Source organism: Pleurodeles waltl, chromosome 2_2 (genome assembly GCF_031143425.1).
Source record: "Pleurodeles waltl isolate 20211129_DDA chromosome 2_2, aPleWal1.hap1.20221129, whole genome shotgun sequence".
NCBI classification, from domain to species: domain Eukaryota; kingdom Metazoa; phylum Chordata; class Amphibia; order Caudata; family Salamandridae; genus Pleurodeles; species Pleurodeles waltl.
Window position 1 is genome coordinate 105934807 of NC_090439.1, and position 12687 is coordinate 105947493.

The following is a 12687-nucleotide window of genomic DNA, read 5'->3' on the forward strand; positions in this document are numbered from 1 at the left end:
GAAGAGCACCGCTGAACAGGGCCCCGCCGTGAAGACAGGTACCGCTGAACAGGGCCCCGCCGTGAAGACAGGTACCGCTGAACAGGGCCCCGCCGTGAAGACAGGTACCGCTGAACAGGGCCCCGCCGTGAAGACAGGTACCGCTGAACAGGGCCCCACCGTGCAGAAGAGCACCGCTGAACAGGGCCCCGCCGTGAAGACAGGTACCGCTGAACAGGGCCCCGCCGTCTCAAGCACCGCTCCGCTGGGCCCTTCCTGTCAAGCACCGCTCCGCTGGGCCCTTCCTCTCAAGCACCGCTCCGCTGGAAATCGCCATGTCATGCACCGCTGCGCTGGGTCCCGCCGTCTCAGGCACTGTTTATGGTTCACTGTGCCCACCATGCCTCCTCCTTGACCAGTGGACTCTGTAATCCACCTGAGAGACTGTGGCTTTGCACTCCCCAGGATGGCACAGTGGGCAATCCACCCACTGTAGAGACTTGAGAGACTGTGGCTTTGCACTCCCCAGGATGGTCCAGTGGGCAATCCACCCACTGTAGAGACATTGAGAGACTGTGGCTTTGCACTCCCCAGGATGGTACAGTGGGCAACCCACCCACTGTAGAGACATTGAGAGACCGTGGCTTTGCACTCCCCAGGATGGTACAGTGAGCAACCCACCCACTGTAGAGACATTGAGAGACTGTGGCTTTGCACTCCCCAGGATGGTCCAGTGGGCAACCCACCCACTGCAGAGACTTGAGAGACTGTGGCTTTGCACTCCCCAGGATGGTACAGTGGGCATGGTGGCTCCTCGTGGATCTGGCGTCGTGGACTCATGTGGCTGTGGTGGCCCCCCCTTCCCTTCCCCCTGAGGTGCCTGTAGTTTTGACATCAGATGACTCTGCAGTGTTCTCTCCAAAGGACTCAGGTCTCGTGTGTGGGCTTTGCCCTTGTTTCGCAGAACCTTGGCCCACGGACATGTTAGATTCGTAGGATGTGCAGGACTTGTTACTTCAGTGATACACTGATGTGTATATCTTTTTCGTTTTTGTAAATATTTTTCACGGTTGCTCAATTATTTCCAGGTGCTTTTTTTGTACATGAAAATTTATTCCAAATTTGGTTGTGTCATTGTATTTTTAAAGGGTCTTTGTGTGGTGTCACTGTGACTTCCTGCTCTGCATTGGTGTGTACATATTGGGGGGGTGGGGGGGTCGCATATGTGTATGCCCGTAACCTTTCTTCCTCCCCCCTCCCGTGTGTCGTAGGTGCAGTACTCACCGTTGACGTCTGCGCCGGAGTTCGTACTCGTGGTAGATGAGCAGGTAGACGAGAGCAGGTATGATGTTCAATTCGGGTTCCATGCTGTCCGGATTCCGCGTGGAGTGTCTCGAGGTGAGCGTTTTCCATTGGAAATGTCTGTTTCCGCCGTGTTTTTATCGGCGGGGCTCCCGCCCCGGAAAAGGTGGCGGATTGGTGGGTCGTGAAAGGGTGGGCGGTACATTGTCTGCCGTCTGGCTGTTGGCGGTGACCGCTGCGCTGTTTGTTTGTTCCGCCATGGCGGTCGGAGTGTTAATGCGGCGGGCTGTGTTGGCGGTTCCCGCCAGGGTCAGAATTGCATTTTTTTGTCCGCCGGCCTGTTGGCGGGTTGGCCGCCGTTTTATCACCGACCGCCAGGGTCAGAATGACCCCCATAGTATTGTGTTATACATGTGGGAATGGAGAGAGACGTTTTCTCTCCAAACAGGGTTTTCTTTTAACTAGTTCTGGAAAACTAACATTTATACTCTTCCTAAATTAGTTATTGAAATACTGTGACCATAGTTTTCAAAAACAGATCTGTGTTCAGTCATCCTGCAGTTAAACATGAAGGGACCAATGATTATCTCTATCTCCAGCTGACTGAAACAAAAAGGCAGTTCATTGGGCCACAGGTTCTGGGACAGCTTCAAACATAAACCGAGAGATGAAATGATTCACCTCCGGTTCAGACTGAACTCTTGAGGGTGGCATTCTGCTATAGATGTTTGATGATGGGGCAGTGATAAAAAAAAGTTGTTGTAACGATGATCAGTGCTTTTTCCAGCACTGCTAGCCTGCCCTCCAGAGACACCAGCAACGCACAACGAAGTCCATTGAAGCTAACTACGGTAACTATCATTGAAGAAAATGCTGTATAGTGCTCTGAAGCAGAGCTTGGTGTGTGGTGGGAGGAGCTTACAAATGTGAATGCACGTGTGCAGAACTGCACCACCGTACATGTCTATCTCCTGGTCCAAAGATCAAGATGATGCATATGGATATCTTCATGGTAATAGATTACTCAAATTGTTTCTAGTACCTATGAGGTTCTATGTACAGGTTCACTGGGAATTTGGGCGAGTACTAAATTCATAGAAATATTTCCTGTAGGTGTAATCTCAACCTACACATTACTCTATAGCCCTGGCTCCTCTTACTTTCCTGAGCCCCCTCCTTCTGTAAAGTTACTACCCAAGTTATCAAAACTTCACAACACCAACAACAGCCTTAGAGATCTGGTTCCATGGATACCAGTCCTGGGTTTTAGTGTGTTGGTTTGAGGTATGTCTGTCTACATTTCCATATCATGACATAGAATCCAAGTAGTTATTTGACAGCATCCAATTGAAAAGAGCCAGATGTTTATTTCCATTACTTCCTCAACACTCTGTAGTGGTAATGAAGCAACACTGTTACATTTCACAAAAATCCTAAATATTCACATTTCTAGATCTATAGATTTTGGCAAGAATTGCACATATCATAGTAAACTAAACAATAACCGACAGACAGAAATGAGTTATTGTTCTTTGTCGGGAGCCATCCCAGAGCATTAGGAAACTACTGTTTGGACAATTTAAGCATAATAGATGCAAATGTTAAGAATTAGGGAACTTGCATTCTCCGGTTGATGTTCTTTCTGAAATTTCACACTTAGGAATTAACCTAGCAGCATCTTACACAGAGCAAACCGAGGGCAGCACAAAACAACAAGAAGGTCTTGAAGAAAACAAACACAAGACGTACAACTGAAAAGATGACTTGCATGACTAACTTTTGCCCCATTTCAAATTATATCAAAAATTCAACAAAAAGTATGGGCTCTTCAACATTAGCAACATAAGTCTGGAGAAACCACTGTTCGCTTTTAAACATGGTAGAAACATCAGTGATCCAATAATTCACACTCAACAAGTCTACCCACCAAAATGTATCCAGAATACTTTTTGGAACCTACTACCAGATACTGGACACTGCCCTTGTGGTAATTTCAGATTCTGCAGAAATGTGACTATTACTAAGGGCCTGATTTAGATCTTGGTAGAGGAGATACTCTGTCACAAACATAACAGATACCCCATCTGCCATATTACGATTCCATTATATCCTATGGAGATCGTAATATGGGGGACAAAATATTCATCATGTTTGTGGTGGAATATTCCATTCGCCAAGATCTACATCAAGCCCTAAGTCTATTGGCATTGGATTGACAACAGTATGGCAGCAGCACTCATTTACAAATTGCAACAGAGATCATGAAGAGTATACCACCAGTCCCCCATATAGCTTATACTGCGAAGAAAGGATACCTAGAAAGACTAAACCATGAATCAAACAACACAGAAGGAACAAAAGATGCACCAAGGAGACTGCCAAACTTGTCAAACATTATGTGGCCTGAAGTTCTGCATACACACAAATACATCACCGGAGTGAGATATACTGGACATTGATTCTGTTAACAATTGGATATGAGATGGTAACAATCTACCTGATTCATCTTATCACTACTTCAAAATGCATAACTATTGTCAAGTGGTAGTTCTCAACATAGCGCTGGCAAAATACCCTTTGGTAATACCTTTTCTATTAACAGCAGTCATGGCCGGTTTTAGCGCTAGTGGCACCCAGTGTGAAAATCTTTTTTGGTGCCCCCCAAGACCTCCTTCTCCACAGACTCCCTTGCTACCACCCTCTAAAAGTGCCCCTTACCTCTCTTGAGCCACTCTCCACTACTAATACCAGTTTAGGGTGTTAGACCACTTTACATCACACACATTATATAGACATAATGACTCATACATGTGTGAACCAGTCTATAGGAAATGTTAAATAATACAATGTGGATTACAAGGTATAGGATATACATGGCATCCATACTGGTAAAAAGAATATTTAAAGAGTGGTATGGAAAAGCACAAACTCAGGTTTTAAAACATAACACAGTTGCTGGGGTTGGCTTTACTAATTAGAATGTATTTCCACTAATGCAAACCCTCTATAGCAACATGAAAAAACTGAAAATAAAAATAACAGTTTAACAGTTTAACATACACTATGCAGTTTGTATGCAGCTCTTTGATTGAGGTCGTTGTGATATATAGGGACTGTAACTTATGAACCGCAAGTTGCAACGCTTCTTTGTGACAAAAGCAGTAACCCACTGATCTATCCATGTAAAATAAAGCTCTGTGATCTTCATGGTACACATTCTTTGCATCACGAATAATAACCCTATGTGCTACTTTATGATGAGTCATAAGTATCAATAGACAAAACTCCAATGTCTCTGGAGCAGGATATCCTTGTCTGAAAGCTGTTGAGCACACAAACAACTCTGCAGCAAGTGCTTCCAACCCTATAAGTTATTTTTAAACACAACATCGTGTCTTCTCTCCTCCTAGGTCATATACAGGTGTGAATGCATGGGTTGCACCACCCTAAAGCCAGCCCTGACAGCAGTGACAGTAAAGTAGACGTGATACTCTTACCCATTATGTCAGGCCTTGATGCTACAACACCTCTGACAGTAAATTCGCAGGCAAAGAGGAGTGAGAAATAAAAGTCTACAACAAGCTGCATCATTTTGGGGTGTAGCAAAGGAGACTCCTATGTTGACCAGTAATTTATGAACAGTACAAGGCAGGACTCCTAATTTAAATTAACCAAGAATTTATTGTTACTTGCTCTCTTTAAAATAGCAAAGCAGACCATGAACATACCCTTTAAACAGGGGCGTAAGACAAGCCCCTGTGGCACAAGGAGCCACCAATACTTCAAGGGCATCCTCTGTCTTTTGGTGGGGGGGCAATCCGGCCAAGTTCAATGAACACCTGTGTAATGTGGAAAACTGAAGGGCACCTCATTACATTCTTCAAGAGGGGAGGTTACAGCAATGCTCCTAAAACCCATATTTTATACACAACTAGAACTCTAGGCTGAGACATAGGGGGTCATTACGACCTCGGCAGTCTTTTTGCAAGACCGCCGAGGTACCACCGTGCTGAAGACCGGCAGTGGTGGAGGTCTTCCGCGCCGCGTATTATGACCGCTGGCAGTCCGCCGTCCTTTTTCATATGGAAAGCCGCCAGCAGCCATATTGGTGGATAGCGGGAAAGTAGAGGTTGCTCAACCTCCACCGCCACGTCAACAGAACACCGCCCACTGAATCACGTCCCATGATTCGGTGTGGCGGTGTTCTGGTAACGGTGTTCTGGTGGCGGAGCTGCCCCCATGGATTCCATCCCCTCCCGGAGGATCAACGGACAAGGTAAGTTGATTGTCCATTAGGGAAGGGGGGGTGGGGTGTTGTGAGTTGTGTGCGTGCATGGGGGTGTGCGTGTGAGAGTGTAGAGGGGGTGAGTGAGTGAGTGTATGTGTGCGGGGGTGTAGTGTGTATGGGAAATGTGAGTGGGTCGGACGGTGTGCATGTCTGTTTGTATGTGTGTGGGTACGTGTTGTCGGGGTGTATGTGTGCGTGTAGGGGTGTGTATATGTGCATTTTTGGGGTGTGTGCGTGTAGGGGTGTGTATATGTGCATGTTCGGGGTCAGGGTTGGGAGGGGGGTTGTGGGACCTTTGGGAGGGGGCAGGGGGGTCAGGGGTGTAGGGGGAGGATTTGTGGGGGTTAGCAGGGTGGGGGAGACCCCTATCAGTGCCAGGGAAGGAGTTCCCTGGCACTGATAGTGCCTACCGCCATGGATCTCATGGTGGTTCCCAACCACCCAAGATCCATGGTGGTATGTAGGGTCCTGATACCGTCGGCGGTCTAGTGACGACATCCGGGCTGGAGACCGCAATCTTCAGCCCAGCGGTCTTCACCGCCATGGTGGTCGGAATGGAGAAGTGGCGGATGACTGCGGTCATAATTAAAAAAAATTTCTGCCAGCCTGTTTGCGGTCTTACCGCCGCTTTACCACCGACTGCCAGGGTCGTAATGATCCCCATAGTGTACTTCAAATACAGCATACGCAGCACCTGGAAAACAGAAAAGCCACAGTATTAACCAGAATCCTAAAATTCCACTAGTAGAATCCAATGACATCCCAAGCCACCAAGTCATCTAGAAGGCTCAACAGTGGGCAAAACATTCATTGTACACCCCAGCAGTACTCAAAAATATAAATCTGTGATCCTAAGTTGGAGGTCCCAACAGCAAACCTGGTTAGAAGCAATGCCTGACTCATGGCTAATGCTGAAGGCACAGTCTATGACACGTGTGTATTTGGAGGGACAGGCCTTAGAAAATCCATGCTGTATAAAATTTTCCATGTAAAGCGTGAAATGCAAAGGAAACATATGACTGAAATAGAAACATGGAGGATATTACTGAAAAGTAGGATGGGATGGATACCAGATGTGGGCTACCACCTAATTCCACAGAAGTAAACATTACTCATTACCTCTACATGTCCTCAACATCAGGCAGCACAGGAGACCATGAGGTTGGAGGAAGAAGATGAGAAACAAGTACACCATTTTTATTTTTTATTTTAAAAGCACCAAACAAGAAAATAAAGAGCAAGGGGTATATTTCTCAGAGTTTCATTGCTCCTGTGCCATGCAATGTGGGCAAAAGAGACACAATTCATACGTTAGATTTATCAAGTCATGCCAGGCCTCCTTGCATGGCCTTCCGAGTTGGATAAGTCTAGAGTAACCAAGACAACTCAAATCGCTGCATTGCATTACTCTGCCCTGGGAAGGTGTTCCATGGGTGGATCGTGTTCCCACGCATCCACCCATGGATTTTGGTGCATTCTCAAATTTATCAATATTGATAGACCTGGAAATGCATCAAAAGTCTACACCTCTCCTTGTTACTTCCCCTTTCTATGTATGCTGCATGCAGCACCCATAGAAAGAGGAACATGCCTCTCACGATTGTTTTTGTGCAGCACAGTGTCCCTTCCTCCACAAAAACAATCCTGCTTACAATGCAGGCACCACTGCACTGTGCTGCAATGGCCTGCTTCGAGGATGCATTGAACTGCGGTGGTTCCTAGGAAGCTGCAGGCTGCGATGCAAGGTCTTTCTTCAGAGATGCAATGTGCAGTGGCAGTTGCAAAGTGGCTGGAGGAGAAGCATGGTGCTACATCAGTATGCTCACAGGATCACAACATGGCTGTCAGAGCACCTTCAAGCCCTCTTCCAAGCGTCCACGACTGGGTTGGCACTAATTGGGGGGCATGACTCACAACAGATATAGTCCAGCTGCTGGAATCAAGGTGGCTGGAGCCTTTTCTGGCCCTAGCGCTCTGATCAGAAGGCCAGACAACTAGCCATTAGAGTTTTTATGTTGGTTCTGGGTTCAAGGTGCAGGTCCAGGCCTTTTCACTCAGGCAGCAGGGCATCAATATACCAGTCCTTTATGCAGAGCAGTGCAGCATTCCTTCTGAGTCTTCCTTAGGTCCAGTGTTGTACTCAAGAGTTGGGTCTGAGTGTCCACAATTTATATCTTTTACCCACTTTGAAGTAGAAGAAGGTTCTGGCAGTTTCCACCATAAGAGGTGTTTGGAATTTCCTGCCTCTATCCCCTGTCCCCAGCTTCTCTGTGGACAAGAAAGACTAGTGTCAAACCCTTTTGTGAATGTACTGGGCCTATCCTTTGTGATGTGCAAGTGTGCTAGATGACAGCTCCTCCCCCTCCTCACATCAGAGGGAGCCCATCCTACTAGCACCTATTCCCCCTTGACTCACTATCTAGGAGTAGTACACAAAGACCAACTGCCAGCTACACCTAGTTAGGTGACCCAGAATACTGGCTGCAGGCACCAAATGCTTGGAATAAGAAACTGCCAACTTTGTAAAAGTGGCATTTTCAGAACTGTGACTTAATGTCTGATTTTAACATTACTGTTTTAAATTGTAGTTCTTTAGACACCTAACCTGGTATTCCTATATGCTCCCAGTTGAAAGTTATCACTTAATAAATGTTATAAGTTAACCTAATATTATCCAATGGAGAGAAAGGCCTTGCCATAGTGAAACATTAAGTTAAGAATTTTTCTCTACCAGAAAATGTAAAAGTTAAATATACGTGTCCAACTTCTTAAATATACTGCACTCTGCCCTATGGGTTGTTTAGGGCATAACCTAGGTTTGACTTATAATTCCAAAAAAGGAAAGTGTAGGCCTGGCAAAATGTTTAATTGCCAAGATGAAATGGTAGGTTAAAACTTCACTCTTAGGGTGCAATGGCAGGCCTGAGAAATGTTTAAAGGCTACTTAAGTGAGTGGCAAAATCAGTGCTGCAGACCCACAAGAAGTATTCAATTTGCAATACAGGCCCTGGGTACAGGTAGTACCACTTTATTAGGGACTTACAAGTAAATTAAACATGTCTATTGGGTGCAAACCAGTTTTGCCATTTTAATGGGGAACGCACAAGCACTTCAGCACTGGTTAGAAGGGGTACCTAACATCTACCTTAATACATCTATGCACTCTGTTTCAACAATGTGTGAACCTCCAATTTCAACATCATCATTACAAGGCAACACCAGCACTGTGACCACTCCTGGGCCAATACAAATAAATGTATTTTTTCTCTACAAATTTATCTACCTTATATGGAGTCTCACAACCGCCCTAGCAAGGTGTTCCCATTGCCTGTTGATTGTGTGCAGATAGTCCCCACGAAGGAAAGTTCCACTAATCCAGCTAGTAATATTTTGTTACAAGAAAAATTGAGTTGACCACAAATGGGTTCTAATCAGTTACCCCCACTTCTCATTCCTACTTCTCTTTCTTCATTGCTACTTTTCATCCATCATTCCTACTTCTCATCCTTACTACTATCCATATTTCTTACCCCTACTTCACATTCCCTATCCCTACTATGAAAAATAGGGATAAATGAGAAGTAGGGATGATAAGTGAGTAGTAGAGGTAGGAAGGAGTGATAAGAAGTAGGAATGATAGATGTGAAATGGGAATGACAAATAGAGATGATGAATAAGAGTTAGGGATGAGATGAGAAGCAAGGTTGATAGATGAGAAGTTGGGTTGAGAAGTAAGGAAGCAGGGAAGAGGAAGGAGGGATGAGAAGTAGGAATGAGAAGTAGGGATGATGGTTGTGAAATAGGGACGAGGGCTCTGTTGCTTCAAAAAGAAAATGTTATGGGGATTTGCATACCTCACTCATGTCTACCTCATGTGCATAAAATAGTGGTCCATTGCTAGTCTGTAAAAAACTGTATCATGTAATGATGGTGCTTACAAATACAAGAGCTTCCACACATCTCTTGCCGATAAATGTTCTTCCACAGAGTCAGCCACATACCTCTGTCGTTTTTTAACTGCAAAATGAGCAATTCAGTTTGCAATATCACACTTGATTGCATGCTTGTGTAGTAATATGCTATCCTGCCTATGCAAGTCTTTTCAAAATCAAAGTGGGATGACCTTTCATTCATCGCAGTATCCACCCTCCTGATTGATTTAATATTGACAGTTGTATTCTTTGTAGCAGAGGGTCCATCTGTTCTTCAAATGTGTATGTAACATAATAATGCAACATAATAGTTGTTGTTTCTGGAACCACTGAGACAGATTCAGTATCATAATCATCAAATCAGTAATTGCACCACATGTTCCAAAATGGACACATTCAGAAGACCACTAATGAAGTCATATGGTTCAGTTTCCTGATCTTTTTATGAATAACAAGGGTGGATTAATCCACAACAACATGCTCTTTTTGTAAAACCTGTCATTTGGGATAGTGAATATTAAAATGCATGGCACTTTCGGGTGATTTTAATTCAAAATTAATATTATATAACATAATTAACCAATGAGAAATTTAAAATACACAAGTGAGAATACATTTCAGGTTCAGTTTCTCAATCAAGAATCAAGTATAGCATTCGTAGAGCACAGCACTATCACCTCTAAGGGTATCTGGGTGCTGAGATTGCTGGGTTTTCATCAAAAAGCCATGTCTTGAGTCTCCTTATAAAGTCTGCCAGGGAGGGAGCATTTCAGAGGTGGAGGGCCAGGCTGTTCCAGGACCTGGCTGCTGTGCAGGAGAAGGAGCAGTCTCCACTGCAGCTTTGATTGATTAGGGGTGAATATGCAAGGTTTAGCGAGGTGGAACATTGTAGTCTTCCTGGGATGTTGAAGCTATGTCAGTGGTTGATGTGGGATGGCCCTAGTTTGTGGAGAGCCTTGCATGCGAGTGTGAAGATTTTGAATTGGCATCTCTTCTAAAACAGGGAGCCAGTGGAGGTTATTGAGATGTGGGGGTGATTCTTGAGTGCTTGGGGAGGTTGTGAATGAGTCTGGCTGCAGTATTCTGTAGAGCCTGGAGTCTATTAAGAAGATGGGAGGACACTCTGGTGTAGAGAGCATTGCCATAACCTGGATGGCTGGTGACCAGGGCGTGGATAACTGACTTTCTGGTGTTGGTAAGGATCCATTTGATGATTCAGTGGAGCATTCGGAGGATATAGAAGCAGGATGAGGCGACTGAGTTTACTTGTCAATTAATGAATAGTTGGCAGTCAAGGATAATGCAGAGGTTCCATGCGTGGTCTGAAGGAGAGAGCATTTTTCTGAGTTCTGTTGGCCACCATCTTTGGTCCCATATAGAGTTGTTCTTCCCAAAGAGCAGGACCTCCGTTTTGTCAGTGTTTAGTTTGCGGCAACAGTTTTTCATCCATTTTGCTACTTTGCTCATGGCATTGCAGAGGTTGGCTTTGTCGTTGTTAGGGGTCTTTGGTGAGTGAGAGGATTAGCTGAGTGTCATCTGCATAGGAAAATATATTGAGTCCATAGGATCTAACCATGTTTGTGAGGGGTCATGTATATGTTAAACAGGTTGGGCTGAGGAAGGATCCATGGGGTATGCTGCAGGTGATGTTCTTTGGTGCAGAAGTGAAGGGAGGAAGATGGATGCTATGAGTACAGCCTGAGAGGAAAGAGGCAACCCACTTAAGGGCATTTTGTTGAATGCCTCTGTTGTGGAGTCTGTTGAGGAGAGAGTGGTGGAAGAATGTATCAAATGCTGCTGCGAGGTCCAGAACGTTTAGAGCTGCTGACTCTTCTTAGTCAAGAAGGGTCCTGATGTCATCCTTGGCACCAATCAGTGCAGTCTCTGTGTGGTTGGCCCGGAATCCTGATTGTGAGGTGTCAAGAAGGTGGTATCATTCAAGGTACTCTGTGAGCTGTTGGTTGATGGTTTTCTCAACACCTTTGGCTGGGAAGGGGAACAGGGAGATCGGTCTGCTGTTTTTGTAGTCACTGGGGTCGGCGGAGGGTTTCTTTAGAAGGAGTCTGACCTCTGCATGCTTCCATTCATCTGGGAAGGTTGCTATGGAGATGAAGGTGTTGAGGATGCAGGTTAGTTCTATGCTAAAAGTGTTGGCTCCGAAGTTGGAAAGCTGGTGGAGTCAGGTGTCAGTGGGTGCCCCACAGTGGATGGTTAACATGATGGCAGCGGTGGTCTGTGTGATATTTAGGGACCAGGAGGTTATTGGGTGGCTTGGGTTCAAGGCTTGAGATATGTTGTCTAAGCTGGAGGTGGAGGATTGGGGGTCAAAATTGTTGTAGATGGTGGTGACCTTGCTGTGGAATTAGTTAGGGAGGGTGTCACAAAGTTCCTGGGATGAATGGACAGTGGTCTCTGTGGCTATCGGGATAGATCATTTCTTGTTGATTCTGAAGAGTTCTTTCATGTGGTACCTGCGGTGTCAATGTGGGCAGTGATTGCTGCTCTTTTTGCAATCTTAATGTGGTGGTGGTAGTTGTTAAGGGCAGTATTGTAGGTGGCTGCCGGAAACATCCTTGGTCATGCACCATTATTTCTTGAGTTGGTGGCAGTCATGTTTGGAGTTTCTGAGTTCCAGAGTGTACCATCTCACTGACTTGGAGGTGTTGTTGGTTTGAGCTAGTTTCAGCTGGGCGACTCTGTCAGTGGATTTGGTGAACTAGTGGGTGTCGTTTTGGACAGCCTGGATTAGGCTGAAGTCTGCTGTGGGCTCGGGTTGTGCGGTGCCTAGGGCCTGTGCCAATATGGTCTTGGTTACCTTGCCCAAGCTTTGGTGGAGGTTGCTGATGTCCTTGGAGGTGGTCTGCTGGGAATTGGAGACGGTACAGTGGATGACATTGTGGTCAGCCCAGGTGGATTCAGTAACGTGGTGAAATTGATTCTGTTGCTAGAAGTGAAGATGGCATATAGCGTGTGCCTGGTTTTAGGTGTTGGTTTGGTGATCAGTTGGGTGAGGCCAATGTTGCTGAATTTCTCTAAGAGGGAAGTGGAGTTGGTGTTGTTGGGGTCATACTGGTGGACATTGATATTGCTGAGTTGGACGTAGTGGAGGGAGTTGATGACAAGGATGGCGATGAAGTTGGCAATGGCATCATAGAAGGCTGGGCATGGTCCGAGGGGTATGTATGC